Source organism: Calypte anna, chromosome 19, assembly GCF_003957555.1.
Source record: "Calypte anna isolate BGI_N300 chromosome 19, bCalAnn1_v1.p, whole genome shotgun sequence".
NCBI classification, from domain to species: Eukaryota; Metazoa; Chordata; class Aves; order Apodiformes; family Trochilidae; genus Calypte; species Calypte anna.
The window spans coordinates 10,255,474-10,260,563 of record NC_044264.1 but is presented as its reverse complement, the minus strand read 5'-3'; positions in this window follow the sequence as shown (position 1 = coordinate 10,260,563).

Below are 5,090 nucleotides of genomic sequence, written 5' to 3'. Positions count from 1 at the left end.
TCAACCTGTGATGACTGAGAGCCTTCATTTCCTGACCTCTTGTGATGCAGGGTTCAGAACGGAGCTCAGTGGGATCAGCAGGGGAGGTAAAATCCTGATGACTTTTCACCAGGAATGGAAAGGTCAGCCTTCAAATCTCCTGGGGTTCCTTTTACTTCCAGTTGAAAACTGGTTGTATTTTTATGATTAATTACTTGTTAGAAAGCTGTGAGAGTTTGACAGAGTCCATCTTTGCTTAGCCCAGGGAGGAGGATTTCACTTCCCAGGATTTCTCAGTCCCCCAGTATCTGCTGAGGGGTGGCTGTCACCACCAGGCAGCATCTCCCAGGTAGGAACTTGTTGGCTGTAGCCTGGCAGAGCTGGGTCAGCACTGCCTGGTGCCTGAGCAGGGTGTGCACAGCAGCTCTGTGCTCTGCAGGCAGCATTGGCTCCTCCAAGGGGCCTCCCGGTCGTCTCCTGGAAAGACTGAGGGGAGAGGAAAGCTGCCATGTAGCTGTGAAGCAGGGGGTCCTTCAGCTTGGTGACTTGAGTGGTTATCCACATTATGGACAAGGGTGAATGGTTTTGTGGAGGTGGGGGCAGCTGGATGTGGATTGCTTGGAAAAGGGCAGAGGAAAAGGCTCAGGGGAGGTGAGAACCATCCAGCTGTGTTTGCATCTTCCTTTCTGAGGTGCTGTGAGTGGTGCTGTGTGCCCTATCAGGCCTCAGGGATGGAGCTGGGGTGGGTTTTGGAGGGGTCACACTGCTCCCCGTGCTAACCCCATCCCCAGAGCACTGTGGAATTCCTGGCTGCAAACCTGGGTTTGTGCAGAGGAACGTCTGAGCTAAGCTGTCCCATAGGGTTTGTTTGACTGAGGCTGCTCAGAGGGGCTTTCCCCTTTCAAAAGAGGTAACTTTATTACGGGTAAAACAAATGACATCTCTGGGGATGCCTGATTTATAACTTCTGCCTGGAAAGCTGCCCACGAGGCACACTCCAGCATTCTCCCCATCCCCGAGCAGCCCCTGGGAGCCCAGACCTCCTCCCTCTTGGGGCTTTTCCCTCTGCTGCTTCCTAGGAGGTTTCCCAGCTCCACAACCTCTGCCCTGGTCCCTGAGCTCTGGTATCTCCCTGTCAGACCCTCGTGAGCCCCAGGGCACAGCCCCAAAATGAGTTTCCTTTGGCACCTCGACTCAAAGGCTTCTTAGTGAGGGAGGAGGGGTGAAGTGAAGGGAGTTGTTTTTGGAGCAGATGGAGAATAATGGTGCCCCTGTCTGGCACTGGAAGCCCTGGCACAAGGAGCAGTCCAGCTCCTGCCCTCTCCCAGCCACGTGTGCAGTCAGCTCTATCGTTCCCTGGTGGAAACTTCATTGGCAGGGGAGGGGGGGGGTTCCTAGAGGGAAAAAAAAATTGGATGTAAACTTTGTTTTTGCTTTCATTCTATTGCATCACATTAATCTATCAGGTTCTGTCTTGGTGCTAGCCCTAGGAGGGGATGAGGAGCAAGAGGCTGTTGAGCAAGAATTAGAGAACATGAAAACATTTGTCTTGTATTTTGTATGTGGCCTCAGGGGCTGTGCTTTGGCTTCAGACACCTCTGCTTCCTCTCCCCTTCCATCAAAGGAAAGCAAGAGGAAACAACCCTGGCTCTGTGGGGGGGATGGTGCCAGGGGAAATTCGAGGGTCCTGGTAAGGCAGAAGTGTTGGGTGACACTGATTGTGGCAGCCAGGGGACTGAGGGCCAGCCTGGCCCATACCCCCTCTGGCAGTCCAGGTAATTTGGGCAAAAAAGGTGGTGAAGAGGGCTCCCTGACAGAGCAGCTCTACCCTGACACACTCCTGGCTTCCGGCTCTGAGCAGCACAGGGGCTGCTGAGCCAAGTCCTGCACGCAGCCCTGCACTTAATAGACACATATAAACCACCCCTGGTGAATTTGTGTAATGGTGTTTTGAGTCCATTTGTCCTTTTGACCTTCCCAACATCCTGTGGCAATACGTCCCACAACTTAATTATGTGTGGGTGAAAAAAGTGCTTCCTGTTTGTTTTCTAAATTGCCTGAAAGCATCCCTGGCTAATCCATCATCCTGGTGCTGGGGAAAGGTGAGTAATGGCCCTTGCTTTGCTGTGTCTGTGCTGCCTGGGAGTTTTACAGACTTCACTTCTGTTCCAGGCTGCAGCCTCTGAGGTCTGTTTAGCTCCTTAGGTGGGAGCTGGTGAGTTCCAGACACCCCCTGCACCCCAGGGCCCTATAGTGCCCCTATAGTTCTGGGACACACGTGTGCCAGCAGCTTTCCTCCTTTTGCTGCAGCAAGGACGCAGAGGAGCTGCTGCAGATTCCCAGGTGTGTATTTTGGGGTTGGATGTTTCTGATGATGTCTGCATCCTCGCAGGGGGAGATGATGGGAGTTGTGCTGTAGCTGTGACTGCTCTGAGGTTTCAGACTTCCCCTGGGAGGGCAGATGGGATCAAAGGGACTTGCTGGTTCGTGTCCCAGCTTCTGAACTCTGTGTGGGATGTGTGTGATGTTCTTTTTTTGTACCCAAACTCCACAGTTAGGATTCAAGAATGCTGATCAGACGTTTTGTGCTGCTTCGAGTGAGGTGCCCTCATTTCTGGGAAAGAGCCCTTCCAAAGTAGTGTGTGGATCTGGGTTTCTCTCCTGTGTGTTGGCTGGGTCCAGAGTCTCTGTGTGTCTCACTCAAGTACACCTGAACCACTTTTCTGGCCCTCTCAAGAGCTGCTCCATCACTCTCAGCAGCAGGTGGGAACACCAGGGTCTCTGGGTTGTGTCACAGGCCTACAGGTAACCTCAAGGTTTGCTGTAGACATCTGGATACTTGCTGGGTGTGAGTGCCCAGAGACTATGGCAAAATCCCTTCCAGGAATAGCTGGTCCCTGTTTCCCCTGTGCAGAGGGTAAGGAGCTGGGCTGAGCTCCTGTGCTTGGCTGCTTTTACTCCTGTCCCCTTGGGTCATCCCCCAGGTCCCGTTCCTTCCCCAGGAGACCCCCAGGGCTTGTTGCCCACCCCAAGCACGGCAGTGGGGCCCTGGGGCTGTGTCTGGGTGGCAGCAGCAGCAGCAGCAGCAGATGGCACTCGAGCACCGGCTGAGCACCGCCCAGCAGCAGCTCCGGTTCTCCCAGCGCTGCGGGAGCAGTCGGGCTGCTCGGGCTCTCAGTCCTTGAAGGGAAGATGTATAAATTCGAGCCATAAGATGCATCTATAGGACCTTGATTTACATGCCTTGGCTGCTGCTCTCTGCTCGCAGGTCCAGATTGTATCTCTGCTTGTGCAGATTTGTCCTTACACAGCGTCTGGACTTGAGATGATAAAGAAAAAAGTGCTGCTTTCCACTGGCAGAGGCTGACCCCTAATTTGCTTGGATTTTTTTTTCCCTATGACTGTGGCATGCCTTTCTGCACAGAGATACCCCAGGCCATAGAAGCAAAAGGATGTTTTTTTTCCATATCAGATAATTCCCCATCTCCATTCCCCCCCCCCAGCCTCCATGAAGCAAGCTCAGTGCTTGCTCTGAGAAATGGACTTCTGGATGTGAAAAACAAAGTTGAGCAAAGAGGCAGCAATCTGACCAGTACGAGTGAGGTGGGGAAAAATGTTCCTGCTGAGGTGCCACAAATATCCTTAAGTGAAGGTGGTTTGGTTTTGCTTTATTAGCAATACATTAAAACCTTATTTTCCTATTTGTATTTTAGAGACAGATAACAACCTGAATGCTTAACCTTGACTCCTGACACAGGCAAAACTGGCACTTTCAGGGTCTTTTTTGTAGGTGAGGGATGCCATATATCATGACTGTAACCTTGCTTTGTTTTTTAAGACCCAGCAAAACCGATTGAAAGCTTTTCTAACCACTGAGGGAGAAGGAGGTGAGGACTCACAGGGACCAGGTTCTGCCTCTCCCCCTGTCCCTGAGGAGCCCATGCCCAGGATTGCCAACTGCTGGGGTGATGCTGCCCCAGGTGAGCTAGAGGGACAATTGTCCCTGGGACCTGTCCTGCTAACAGAGGCTGGGACAGAGCTGGCACAAAGTCCTGTGGAGCAGATGAAGGCAATGAAGGTGCTGGGCTGGGTTGTCCATTCTGCTGCCTTGGCCAAGGGTTTTCAATGCACATTCACTGCAGCAGTGGTCACTTCTGTATTTGGAGGTGTAACCTGATAAAGTTCTGGCTGGACAGACCTCTGGAGCTGTCTGTTAACAAGAACAGCGTGGCAAAGGGGGGATAAACCACCTTGCAAAACAAGCAGACTGGTCCTTGCACAGACCTGAGTCAGAAGCTGGAAACCCATGGTGCTGTTTGTGCAGGCATTGGTGTTTGAGGGCTCTTTTTCCTTCCTGTAGTGCTCCACACTGCTCCAGTCCCCTTCAGGTTCTCATTTTCCTCCATTAATTTGCCTTTGCTTAATGTAAACTCTGTGCCTGGACTGTTGTGTTCCTGGTGATGCTCCCAAAGCCTCTGGGATGGGGATGCCCTGGGATGGGTTTGCCAAGGCATGGACATGCTGGACATGGCAGCCTCAAGCCTGATGTGCCTGGACCTCCCCTTGCTGAAAATGGGCTGAAAAAGTCATTTTTGCTTGGCACAGAGGTGCTGCCTCTTGCTTCCCCTTGCCTGACTCCTGTGTAATAGAAAGGCTAAATGCTTATTACCTTTTTGTAGCCTTTTCCAGTTGCCAATCAAAGGTGTCTGGTCTGGGGTTTGTTTTATTTCTTTGTTGCTGTGGCTATGCAGGATGCTCTATCTCGCTGTAATTACGGTTCCATCATTGTTGTGCCATGAAAACATCTGCTGTCTCCTTTCCATCTCCACTGCTCCTGGTCCTTTTGAGAATTTCATGGATCACTCTGACCTTCTATTTTCTATAACATCTCGTGCATCACAGTGTACACAGCTGTTTCTCTTGTGTTCCCCTGTCTCTCCATCTCCCTCCTTTTTTTTTTTTTTTTTCCCCTCCTATCAGCATCTCCAGTGCATTCAGAATTTCAGCTTCTCTGCTTATCAAATCCATATCTCACTGCCCATTTCCTCTGTGTTCCAACTACTGCAAGCACAGCACCTTTGCACCCACCACCCATGCTGTCTCCTCCCAGC